At 33.9% G+C, this 14081-nt stretch overlaps 1 long non-coding RNA gene across 1 annotated transcript; it reads right to left on the bottom strand.

Moving 5' to 3' along the window:
- Nucleotides 1-1523: 1523 nt before the first annotated feature.
- Nucleotides 1524-6745, bottom strand: LOC131610719 (uncharacterized). The gene is made up of 3 exons (XR_009286601.1): nt 6362-6745; nt 6161-6280; nt 1524-5367 (listed from the first exon to the last, which is right to left on the bottom strand). It is a non-coding gene; the product is annotated as an uncharacterized LOC131610719 (long non-coding RNA).
- Nucleotides 6746-14081: the final 7336 nt, after the last annotated feature.

The following is a 14081-nucleotide window of genomic DNA, read 5'->3' on the forward strand; positions in this document are numbered from 1 at the left end:
ACAAAACTGAAGTGGAAAAAGGGTTTAGAAAAAAAAAACAAAGATGGAGGGAGAAAATGTTTGATGGCACTGCTGGTTCACAATAAAAATGAAATTCAATGAATATGTTTAAAATTTCTAGAATAGCAAATACTTAATGCTGGTATACGAGTTTAATTGTCAAAATAAGCATCCATATGTTATATAAAGTTGCACATTGTCAAAATAAGTATCCATATGTCATATAAAATTGTACGACTAAAGAACTGAAACAAAAAGTGAAGATATACCAATTTGTTTTGTAATTCTCCTAGCATCGGAGAGTAGTGTTATTGGCAGGAAGGGCGTAGGAAAACTGTCTCCGTAGTAAATTATTATGCCAATAACTTCTCTGATATATTAATTACAACACCACCCTCACCGCATTACAACAAAATCAAATAAAGATCCAAAAAATAAGCTACCAAAGTCAAAAAGAGTCGAACAATAAGGGATAAATAAAGATATAATGGATGAGCTATCAAAATAAAAAATGGACAACCATCATTAATGCAGAGAAATACTTCAGAAAAATAATACATAGGTGAAAAAGAAATACATATTAACAAGTAAAGCAAAAATAAAATAAACAAGGAAATTATGCCAAAATTGAAGTGGATAGAAATTATTTGTAATATTAGTCCCCATGAAAAGCTCTTTACAATCATGATTGCAACGAATAGGATTAAAAAGGAATAAAAAACGATTTAATAACAAGGAAACTATGCCAAAATAAAGTAACAAATTATCCAAATATGAGACATTTTAATCAACAAAGAGAACAAGCGTGTCTATTAAACTAACATGAATTCGATAGGGGAACTCATGAGATCACATGGCGGTATAAAATAACATCCTAGGGCAATCAGCAAATCACCTGGAACAATGTTATTGGATTGTGGACTCGGATGTAACGACGACTTCTCTTTTTTAGATGGATTAACATTTATAAAATCATTCAAATCCCTTAACTTTGCTGTGACGTGAGATGAATAAGAACGAAATAACCTAAGTTATAGTAAAAATCTAATGCACATAGTTCTGGTATGATTCCCCGTTGCACGGGCGTATGATAACCCATAAAGAAGAATCAAAATCCATTGTGATTATCACTATTTCAATGTCAAGGGCAAAAAAATGGAAAAATTATACAAATAAAGGCATAGGCATACAAATGTAATATTCAGGAAAAAAACATGTTTGAAGTGGTGCAGAACCTTAAGACTCTCGGCCAAAACATCTTTCATCATGTCTTGTTTTCTAGAATGATGGTGAATGAGATTGATGGACATCAAAACAATATAACTATTACTATCATCCTTTTCAATGATGACTACAGAACATTGAGTCAACATTAGATCCCTTATATTGAAACATCAAAATAATAACATGAGTATTAATTGTTAAAATAAAACAAAAAAAAAAGATTTTTAGATTTGAATACTAGTATAAGATATAAGTGCAACAACAGAAGAAGAAATCTTCAGAGCAGCTTCCTTTGAGTGTATATTCGGAAACTCATTATCAGCTTTGAATTCAAACTTTGGTACACTCATAAGAACAAAGTTTTTTCAATTTGGTACACTTAGAACAACAAATAGTAATAATACTTGATTCAACCAAACTGAAAAAACTTTGTTCCTTTTGAGTGTAACAAGGTTTGAATTCGAAACTGATAATGCATTTTCGAATATACACTCAAAGAAGCTGCTCTGAATATTAGTTGCTCTGAAGATTTCTTCTTTTGTTGTTGCACTTGTATTTTATATGAGTATTCAACTCTGTAATTCATTTTACTTGTTTGTTTTATTCTATCAATCAATACTCATGTTATTATTTTGGTGTTTCAATATAGGGGATATAATGTTGACTCAATGTTCTAGAGTCATCATTGAAAAGGATGGTAGTAATGGTTATATTGTTTTGACGCCCGCCAATCTCATTCGTCGTCATTCTAGAAAATCAGACATGATGGAAGATGTTTTAGCTGAAAATCTTAAAGTTTTACCCCCACTTCAAACATGTTTTTTTCTAAATATTACAACCGTATGTCTAAGCCTTTACATTTGTATAATTCATTTGTTTCTATCTTTTTAGGCCCTTGCCATGCAAATAATCATATATTAATCTGCAAAAATAAATCATAATTATTCAATTTCCACTATAACTTAGTTTGAATAAGGTTTCGTTTTTAATTATCTCACGTCACTGTAAAGTTAAGGGATTCAAATCATTTTATAAATGTTAATCCATCCAAAAAAAGAGAAGTAGTTGTTACATATGAGTCCACATTCCAATAACATTGTTTCAGGTGATCTAATAATGGTCGTGGGACGTTATTTTACCCCGCCGTAAGATATCATCAATTCCCCTGGCGAATTCATGTTAGTTTGATAGAGACACTTGTTCTCTTTATTGCTTAAAATTTTCATCTTTGGATAATTTGTTACTTTATTTTGGTATAATTTCATTGTTATTAATTTTTTTGTTCCTTTCCAATCTTGCATGCTGCAATCGTGATTGTAAGGAGCTTTTCATTGGGACTTCAATATTACAAAAGTAATTTCTATCCATTTTAATTATGGCCTAGTTTCCTTGTTATCATTTTATTATTTTTGCTTTATTTATTAACATGTATTTCTTTTTCACCTATATACTATTTTTATGAAGTATTTCTCTACATTTATGAAGGTTGTCCGACTCATTTTTAATTTTGATAGCTTATCCATTGTATCTCTGTTTGTCCCTTGTTGTTCGACTCTTTGACTTTGATAGCTTATCTCTTGGATCTTTATTTGTCTTTGTTGTAGTGCGGTGAGGGTGGTGTTGTAATTAATATATCTGGGGAAGTTATTGGCATAACAATCTACTATGGAGACTGTTTTCCTACGTCCTTCCTGCCAATAAACATAACTCTCCGATGCTGGGAGAATTACAAAACACATGGTTATATCTTCATTTTTGTTTCAGTTCTTTAGTCGTGCAATTTTATATAACATATGGATGCTTATTTTAAACATATTCATTAAATTTCATTTTTATCGTGTACCCGTACCTGTAGTACCATCAAACATTTTCTCCTACCATCTTTGCTTTTTCTAAACCCTTTCCCCACTTCAGTTTTGTTGGTCATTCAGTCCTATTTTGTTATGAAAGCTTACAAGTCAAGTGTTGACCAAATTTTGACATGACACCAATTTTGTTTCATGATTCACAACAGGGAACATCGACGACCTTCTCTGGAATTCGAGGCCACAAACCTTTATGCAGCTTCTATACATATCATAGAAAAAATTATTCAGAAGATTCCAAGTATTTGTAATAAGGTTGTGATTGAGAAGGTATATTGCACCGTACAGAAATATGGAGTAATTTTTTCATATTCATGCACACACTACTTAACTAAACTTTTTATTGATGGGAAATGTTGTGCTGTCTGTATCAATCCTCATTTAGCTTAGTTGGTTAAAAAAACATTTTGTTTTTCATGTTTGTTTTGAATTTATTTGACTATATGTCTCATTACAATTTTCATTTTTTAATGGATATTTGTTTCATTTACACATCTTATAATTTAATTGTAATTAATTATGAGTAGGTAATTCCAGGCTCTTATGTTGATCTTGCTGGGCTACGGTCTAACATATAATAGTTCGGTGTGGCGGAAAAACGGTTCACTATTTCTTGGAGGTAAATTATCTCATACGACACTCCCATAAAGTAAAAGTTGACCACCCTCTGTTGGATGGACCCTGTAACTCTTTTATGTTTTGTTTAAGTTTGTAACTATTTTAAGCAATATGATATTCTTAACCACTTTATTCTTCCTTGTTTGTGTGTTTTTCTTTCTTTCAATTTTTGTACATAAGCATTGTGATTTTCTTAACTACTTTATTCTCTATTGGTTGTTTGTGTTTGTCTTAATTTTTGGACATATTTTCAGAAACGAAGGTTGGAGATAAATCGTCACAATCAGCCGTCTGTGTTGTTGAAAATGACCTCGTACATGTTAATATGGTGGTCAATGAAGTTCCTGTCGAAAATCTTAATCTATAAATATTGTCTGTATACAATATTATATTTTAATAGTTTGAAATCTTTTTTTTATTGGTACTTATGTTATTTGTTTTAATTTAATAGTTGACCACAAAGTGTGAAGGAGATGATGGGTGGGGATTTTGAGTTGAAGAGTTTGAAAATAAAGAGCAAGAGGTTGGTTGGGCTTGGGCATATTGTGATTTGTAGTTGATAAATTCGAAAATCCATTTATATATTAACTGATCCAGATACTAGATATGCGAACTTTTCTAATCTTTTTGAAAGATTAATTGAAAACTTTAAATATAATTATTATTATTATTAACACATTTTAAATACTATTTTCATGTAATGGCTGCAATTTCATTTTTATTTTGTTTGACATCTCACCATTATAATCTATATCATGGGTGGTGTTATTGGTGTTTTTAATAAATCAAATAACAAGTTTTTTTTTTTTTCATTTAAAAGGCTAAACTCGAAAAAATTTCAAGGACAATTTGTGTGAGAGTTTAAGAATACACGGCAATGATGAATTAAAAGAGTGGTGGTTGAGATTTAACAATATAAAATCAAGGTTGATTTAAAAAGAGGTTGAGTTTAACAATACAAAATCATTTTTAAAACATAGAGAAAGTGCTAAACTTTAACAATAATAAACACAAAGTAAAAGAGGAGGAAAAGAGAGTAAATACCGTTACAATTTTAGTCAAGACTATCCCATTCTTTTGGATTTGGTGACACGAGCAATAACAATGAGGAATCAAGCAATCAAAGCATACATCTCAAGCAAGTATCATGACAAAGTATCTCAGGGATAACTCAAGAGAGTGAAATTAAATCACGCATACAAACAATCAATGCCTATTTTCATAGGGCTTCAACTCATGTTAACCCAAGCAGTGATTCAGTATCAAGAATGGTCGAAAATGATGAGCAAAAGTTCAAAGAGTGTGAAGCGTTACCTATCGGAGAGAGTCCGATGCCCCTTTACAACTACTTTTGGAGACGAAAAATAATGCCTTTAGCTTCCTTGAGTCTCCAGGAGTATGAGTATGTGCTTACTTTGCTTTTGAAGTGCTCGTAAGAAAGCCCAAGAGAAAAGCCACATGACCGAAAGGCAACCGAAATTGGGACTTGAATTTAGTGCCATATTAAGCAATCGTAGAGTAATTCATGTAGGAATCAACTCTATCCGAGGCCCTTCAAAAAATATATGCATCTATACATATTCCAGAGCTAAATCAAAATCAACTCCGAAACCGCGAGGCAATAGAAACATCACACTACTTGAGGCACAATTTTAGAAACCTGTATCATTAAAAAAAGATCAACCACATTTTCAAACCATGTGTCTAATACCAATAGTGCAAATTACTTTAAAGTGCATGTAAATATATTTAGCACATAATAAATAACTAAGTACCAAAACTTCTCATCCTTATGTCATTGAAAAAAGGTTTCAAAACTTCTAATTTTTGTATTACTTGAAAACAAAATGTTGGTTTTACATGGAGTATGGAAATAAATTAAAAAAACTTTAGCTACTGTATAAGATGTCCACGTGAAATCTCTCTATGCTTTACTATCATATTTATTATGAACATGTATAAATACACACAAGTAAAACAAAATAACTCCAAACAGTAGGAGTTCAAACAGAAGCTTTGTACTAATAAATATGATTGTAATATACACCCATTATCCACACAAGTAAAGCCAATTTTCTCAAACCAAATCGAGGCACCGAGAACCACAGCTTAATATTGCCAATCCTTTAATGCAATAATGGGCTTGATCAAATAGATAAGGAGATGTTCACTAACCAACTGAGCCAAGCAAGCAGTTTAAAAAAAGATTCACTAGACTCATGATATATTAAAATTACTTTTTGAGGCCTAAATACCCTTTAAGGAAAAAAAAAATTTTTTTTGAGGCCAAAGGCAAGGGCTAGCCCGCCTTACCCTTGAGCCGGCCAGAGAACCCCAACATCCCAACATGCTCAAAAATATCCAGCTGAAAATCGGATCAGAAAATTCACTCACTAAATAAAAATGAAGTAATTAAAAAACAGTTTCAGCAGAAACAAAAACAGAAACCATACCTGAGTAGCTTCAACATCAGCAACAGAATCAAACGTGAAAGTACGGCCACCAGAAATCTTTTGAACTATAGGATCTCCTTCGTCCTTATCCTTCCGCAACGGCCTCATCCTCACAATAACCTACACAACACGAACATACACACAATCAGAAACCGGATAGTAAATTAACAAGATCTAAAACCCTAAATGAATAGGAAAAACCTTAACACCGGAATCGGAAGTTGCCGCCGGCGACGGTGTCGAGAGTTTGCGTTTGAGAGGATTGGAAGATGGAGGTCTTGGCGGTAACGGACTCTTCTTCGATTTTCCATGAGAGGGTGAATACGGGACGATGATGTTGTGATCTGAAGGAGGATCGTTTTCTTTGGACGGTGTTTACGAGAAGAGGGTCTGGTTTTGGCGGAGCTGCGAGGGCTTGATGAAGATTGAAGCTCTTCTGCGTCCCTCGCCATTGGGTTTCTTGGAAGCATGAAGTGCTTCATTGTTGGGGATGGAGAGAAGGGAGTGAAAGAGAGAAAGAAGAGAGAGAAGGGAAGTTTGAAGTAGCCGTTGGAGATAAGAGAAATGGATTTTGAATGATTTGACTTGAGAGGGGCAATCTATTCGGACTAGACTAGAGAGAGGAGTGAGAAAATCAACTTTTTGAATTTTATTGGATCTCCATCTTGAGTAAAAAAAAAAAAGGAATAATCTTTATTATAGTAAAAGTATAAAAGTCAATATGAAAAAATAATTATGAAAAATAGAAAAAAAATACAAAGTGACCGTATATTACATTTTCATACAAAAAATAGTTACATTAATATTGAAAGAAAAAAAGTTGAATGTAGAACAGAAATAATAACGTAAAAGCAAATGTCATAATCTCAATTCCAAATCAGTTTTGAAAACTTGCAGCAATAACTTTATAAATGGCTACGACATGCTTACTGCAACAGAGACAAAACAACATCACAATCAAATAAACTCGATATTATGAACCGATACGTTCGCGGATGTAAATAATCAACAACAAATAAACCCTTACCTTAAGAAACAAAAAAACAGAGCCACATATATATTCGAAGATTTGTGATATTTAGTACGAAAGAAATTGAAGAAGAAATGCAAGAATGTACACATGTCATTATTTTATAGTAGAATTTTTAATTTATTTTAAATTTAATATTCTATTTAATTGAGATTGTAGAGTGGTGGTAATAATGAATGGTTGAGATTATTCTTGTTTTCACATTTTTTTAACAATAAGCGTTTTCCATATTTGAATACCACAAAGGAAAGTAAATGCATACGTAACGAAACGACACAGAAGCGCAAGGTATGAAACCCGGTCTCCGTTCTTCCACCATGAGCGTTCTTCTTCTTAAGCTCTATTAGAAAAATCTGCCAAAACCTATGATAAATTTCTACCAATCTTGATGAGTAAGATTGATATCACCACACAATAACAATAACGATGAACAATATAAAAGAAAGAAAAACAATGATTTTCTACCAAGTTTCTTTCTGCCCACAAATTGTGGAAAGTTTTAGTATTCACTTGCAAGTACAAATTTGGTGAATACAACTCAACTGACTTGATTATATAACTATAAAAATTCAAAATACATATTTTGGAACTAAATCAAATCTAATGTATTTTAGATTTAAATCAAATCTATCTAATTTAGATCTAAATCAAATCTGTCTAATTTAGATCTAAATTAAATATGTGTCTAACAAACTGTTTTCACACTTCTAAATCAAATCTGTTAATGCTCTGAATTATGTGATTGGCATTTATGTTTTGCTAAAATATAATAGCAGCAACATGTAATAGAATGTATAGAACTTGCAAATATAAACAAGTAAAAAACAGTTACAACGGCAAGATGTCCTATGGAATGTTGAGACATGTTCTGTGACAACATGTCTTATGAGATGCCATATGCAGAAACTCATGACATCGGCCTGCTGAGTTGGAATATGAAAGATTTAGTATGTACTCAACAAATGCAGAATATTCTATGGAATATCATGCAATCCTATGTGGTGCAGGTTTAAAGGTCAAAAGAATCAAGTCAGAATATTGAAGATTATGCAGTTTCTAATTATGGAGATAATTTAGGAAACTTATGATTGAAGACCTAACTTTTAGCAAAAGTTTTATGCTGATTTGTAACATCAAATAAATGTGTGATTGAAGGCTCAAGTCCATTTGGGAATAGGTTATAAATAGGAAGCTTTGTAACCTAGTTTTTTTGAGCAAACCATTTTTTGAAAGATGTTGTCTTTAAGGTTAGCCATGTAAGTGAACCACTCGGATTGTGGGATGGTCACTGATTCGTGCCTCGAAGCCTGTAGGCAAGAGGTTTATCTTACTCACTCAGAATCTGTGAAGCAATGAGTGCAATTTTGTTCTTGGAGAAAGCTTGTAAGTAACTTCAAATTGTGTTAGTTTATGTGCTGAGAATGTTGGTGAAGAGCTGTTGATGCAGTGGCTGAGGTGTTGACTGCTAGACATCATTGCGATGATTGGGAGTGAGAGGAGTTTCTCATATCTAGGGAGGACTTAGGTAGAACGGTCATTGGGTAGTGATTAAGCGCGTAGATCGTCAACGTGTGTGTTGGCTGTAGGGTCTGCAAATTGATACTGCTAATAGTGGACTTCATCCCTGGCTTGGTAGCCTCCAGAGTAGGTATTGTTGTATACCGAACTGGGTAAGTAATTCTGCTGTGCTTTTATTGCTTTTCTGCACTGTTATTTGTATTCCTACCTTGTTTGTTTCAGAATGTCAAATCAGATGTCAAGACATCCTTATATGACATCTGAGTCTGTTGTAACCAGAATTTCAAAATCAAATCTTTTCGACACAAGAAAATACAATTTAGCATACCACCTAACTTATTGTGTTTAAGCTATCTATGTTCACCATAGCTCTTAGTCTTATGAACACTTCGACTTGCACTCCCTTGTCATGATATCTGAAATCTGATTCTCAGTTCTGCAGTGTTTCAAGTTCATCTTCTCATTTGCTACTTGATCTCGAAGATAATGGAACCTCATTTTGATGTGCTTGTTTCGACCATGTTGTCATTCTCCAAAATTTGCCCACTATATTTCAAGTTTGGACTCACAAAACAGCTCAAATAGTCAACAGTCGACTAGTTTGACCTAAAAGTCAACTGTGGTCAAAGTACAGTCAAAATTCCTGATTTTTGGTCAACATCCTCATTTTGAAGTATCATTCATCATTTGATAAGGGACTGATCATGATTCACCAAGAAAAGTTCAGAAATCAACAAAACTCAAAGTTTCTAAATTAGGGTTTTTTGACCTAAAGTCAACTGAACTTTGACCAGCAATAACTTTCACATGGAATATCAGAAATTTCCCAACTAAAGCCTAATTTGAATTAAATTTAATTCTCTACAACTTTGTCTCTCTAAGGCCAAGTCCAAAAATGCTTCATTTGATAGATATGGATCAAAAGATTATAGGTTCTTTTTGAAAGTCAACCAAAAGTAGTTTTTTGTCAAAGCCCATATCATCAAGATAAAATATCCAAATGGAAAAATGGTTCCGAAGTGGCTTGTAGAGGACATCCTGAGCTTTCCAAAAAGTCCTAGAACTCCTCCATATCTTAAAAATTGAGGGAGATATGCCTTGTCAAAGTTGGATAATTTTGAAAGAAAAATGTGAAGTAAAAGTGGTTCAAAATGAATTTCTTTGCAAGTGAACCCAATCTTTTTGGCCCAAGCTTGATCCCCAAGATATCCAAGGCACCAAATCTGATTGTCACGAATTTTGTAATATTTATTTGATTTTTATATGAATTTTTAATCATTTAAAAGTGATTGCAATTCATGTAAATCAAGTAAAAATCAAATATTCAATTAGAGATCTTATCCTAATCAAATCCAATCAACATTAACTCCAAAAATCAATCAAATTTCGTGCACCAATTCATTGGAAGAAGATTAGATCAAATTGGCCAAATTTAGAAGTTTTTAAGTCATATTTCCAATCAAATTTCCAAGCTTGCAAATCAATGATTCAATAAGATTTTTTCTTGTTTTGTTGACCTAATTCATCCCACTATAAGAACATAACCCTTGCAGACCTCAAGGACACGATTTTCTGGCCATAAGAACCCTAATAGAGCTTTGAAAATTTGGAGAAAAAGTCAAATTCGTATTTTAAGTTGCAAGCCAATTCAAGGTGTTTTGTTGTTCCTAACACGTTCCTGAAGGTATTCTGAATCGATCCAGATCCTCACACACAATCAGCACCCCCAGAACTACCGTCCCTAAGCCAAGGTTTGTCTTGGATTTTCTTGATTCAGTTAGCATGATTCATAATGTATAAACGCGTTTTGATTGCATATAATTGTTTGTGATAATGTTCTGATGCTTTCTGGATGTTTAATTGTGTTTCCATGCGTGTTTGCCGTAGATCACCATTGTTAGGATTTGTTAGCTTCAATTAGGGCTTTTGTGTACAGGTAAAATTAGGCCAAATAAGGGCCATGACTGAATTCGTGAGGCCTAGACGAATTCATAGGTGGCCTCGCGAAATATTTTTTGATTGGTTTTGCATGTATTCGTAAGATGCAGGGTATAACTACGACTTGGAACCGTCACTATAGGTATTTGCAGACCTAAGACGACGATTGGGAGGTTGAAGAGGACTACGCGTCACTCCCCCATTGGTGCAAAACGTGCGCGCAGGAATTTAAAAAACCCAGTGATCCAGTGCGTTAAGACGTACGACCCTCCATGCGCCTTCACTCCACCATCCATCAGATCCTCTTCCTTCCAGATCCAACGCGCTAAGAGCTGAGAGTCTACCATGGTCTTTATAAGCGTTGCCACACCTGATCGGAGCTAAGTTTTCCCAAATTTTTTTATTTTTAATTACATAATCCTTTTTATTTATTTATTTTCTTTTTTTTGTTTTATTAATTATTTGTTCTAATTTTTTTTTTTTATATTTACTAAAGAATATTATTCTTTGTTAATTATTTATTTTTTATCGAAAACTCGACTTTTTTATCATCTCATCAATAATTGTTTTTCTTATATATTGAAAATTCAATTTTTTTGCCTATGCTTTTAATTAATTAGTTAATTAGGATTTAATCTAGTAATTATTTAATTATCATATTTTATCGAACATTCGATTTCCTTAACCTTTAATGGTTATTTAAAAAATATTAAATTATTTCTTTTTGTTCAAACCAATTGCTTTAAACCTAGTTTGTTTGATCAATTAGGGTTTGTAGATCTTTAATGCACCAACTTTTCTCTTCTTCATTCTTAATTTTCAGGGTTGATCAAGGATCGATGAAGACTCGAGATATTTAATTTAATTATTTTTCCTCTTATTTTCTGCCTTTATTTTTTTTGCCTTTATTTTCTGCATCAATGGGTTTTGGCCATGTAATCCCCCACCCGAGGCCTTGTAATAGTTAGGTTTTATATTATTTGTTTATAACTGTGTGGTTAGTAACCCTAGGGAGTACAAGCCTGTTAATTGAATTAGAATAACTAATTACAAGATCAAATATCTGAATTTAACCACGTGATTGTGCCACACACACACCTTTGGGGTAACCTCTCTTGTTGCCTGTTGCCTTATTATTTGTCGCCTTTAATTATGATTCTGAATAGTCAAGTCCCTCGATTCCGAGGATACCTAAGCAAAAAGAATGTTGCCCTCAGTTCATTCATCATCAATTTTGCCCCCGAGGTTGCCTTATATATGATGATTGTCCCCATTGCTAAGGTATCCTCGCATGTTGCCTAAAATGACTATTATATCCTTCTGATCGCACTGAATCGCACAATGTTTTTGGCTTGAATATCACATGTTTTCCTTATTTTTTTATTATCATTTTCTTGTATTATGCTTCTGTTTCCTTTGTTTTCAGGATTCTTGACCTTTCGGAGCCTCTAGTGAAGAAACAAGCCAAAACGCCAAGAAAATAGGGTTTTTCAAGAAGATTTACACTTGTGGCATTCAGCACCGCGCCGACCATAGGGGACGCCATGACGTGGCCCACTCCATGATGGAGCCAACTGCCACGATCACACGATCCTGTCCGTTACTGACCACCGTGCCCGCGGTGAGGCTGTCGCGCCCGCGGCCTTCGCAAAGTGGTTCCCGCTCAGAAGGAGTTGAGGGGTACTCACGTCCTTACGCACTTCCAGAATCCATTATATATAGTTTTCGTTTTTCATTTTCATTTTCCATCCAAGCTTAGTACAAACTTAAGCCATATACTATCAGTTTATGTAAAGTAGTAACCTCTTCACATCGGGGAGTTACTATGGTGTAGATGGAGTTGTAATCGAGTTTTGGAGCACTTTGGTTGAAGTTTATCATATCAGCCTTCACTTTGTATCAGATTCAAATCTCCGATCGGAGTAAGGTTCTATTTAATTGCTTTATTTATCTTCTTGCTCTTACCATAGTCTACATGCTTTATAGACTCCAAATGCTCTTACCATAGTCTACATGCTTTATAGACTCTAAATGCTCTTACCATAGTCTACACGATTTATAGACTCGCACCCTTTTAATTACTCGCTCTTATCATAGTCTACATGTGTTATAGACTCGCACTCACTATGTCTGGCTAAATTATAAAGGTTTGAATGTGATGATTGTTATCATGATTATGTTCTAATTATCATGCTAGTGAAAATACTCTGGGGATGTTTTGCTTTTAACTTAAGTCAATCTGTGTTTAAATGTTTATTGGGTAAGATCGAAAGTCGTCCATATCAAAGATATGACTTGATTATCATTTAACCAAACAAAAGAAGCGAAAGAGGTTTGGTTGGTTAAATAGGAATCATTAACTCTTTTTAGAAAACGATTTTGAAACTATTTTCGGACGCGTTTGTAGGTTTGAAATCTGACTCTTGGTCAAAAGCCAAGAGTCTCTTTAAGTTAATATTTCCAAGTCAAAACTACTTTTCTGTTAAGTCAAAACTATCAATTTCTTAAAAATAGATTTACCTCTTTAACACGGGAGACACCCTTTATATGTGACAATAAAGGAAGTTAAATTAAAGAGTAAATTCGGTTCTTAGTAGCCAAAAGCTACAAGTTCCCGTTAAATTGATTCTTTGCTATGAATAAATAATACTGCCCCATGAGTTGTTTCATTTATGCATGACTGGATCATAGTCTGATTTCATGATTTACATTCCAACCTGTCGCTTAAAACTGTTATTCACTTCATCTACTCACCTTGTTGCACTGCACTCACAACAATATTCTTGTTCACCTTAGATAAGCCCCTTAGCAATAGAGTTGATAGATTGACGATTGGTCTCTGTGGTTCGATAATCTTATATATTACTTCGATAGGCTGTGCACTTGCAGTTCTATATTTAGGCTATACGTTACAGAGCCATCAAGTTTTTGGCGCCGTTGTCGGGGACCAACTTCGTCAAATTTTGTACCCTATTGTTATCCCGTTTAGACTAAGGCTATTATAGCCGGTAGATGCGTAGAAATCGTATCACCGGTAACTTATTAAACCTTTTAGTGGAACCCGAACGTTACGCCCGGGCACGTCTGTTTGCTCAACCATCTAATGAGGAGCCTAGTTCTAGTATAGTAAACCCCGCTATAACAACCAACAATTTCGAACTTAAGCCCTCAATATTACAACTAGTACAACAAAACCAATTCGTTGGTCTCGCTACAGAGAACCCGAATCAACACCTAAAAGTGTTTATCCAGTTAGCGGATACCCTTAAGGCAAATGGAGCCACGCCCGAAGCCATCCGCTTAAGACTGTTTCCTTTTTCCCTTAGAGGTAAAGCCCATGACTGGTTAGACGCCCTTCCAGCCAACTCAATAACGACTTGGGAAGACCTTAGGAGAGCTTTTCTTGCTAGATATTTCCCACCAAGCAAGACCGCT

This window comes from Vicia villosa, linkage group LG6, assembly GCF_029867415.1.
Source record: "Vicia villosa cultivar HV-30 ecotype Madison, WI linkage group LG6, Vvil1.0, whole genome shotgun sequence".
NCBI classification, from domain to species: Eukaryota; Viridiplantae; Streptophyta; class Magnoliopsida; order Fabales; family Fabaceae; genus Vicia; species Vicia villosa.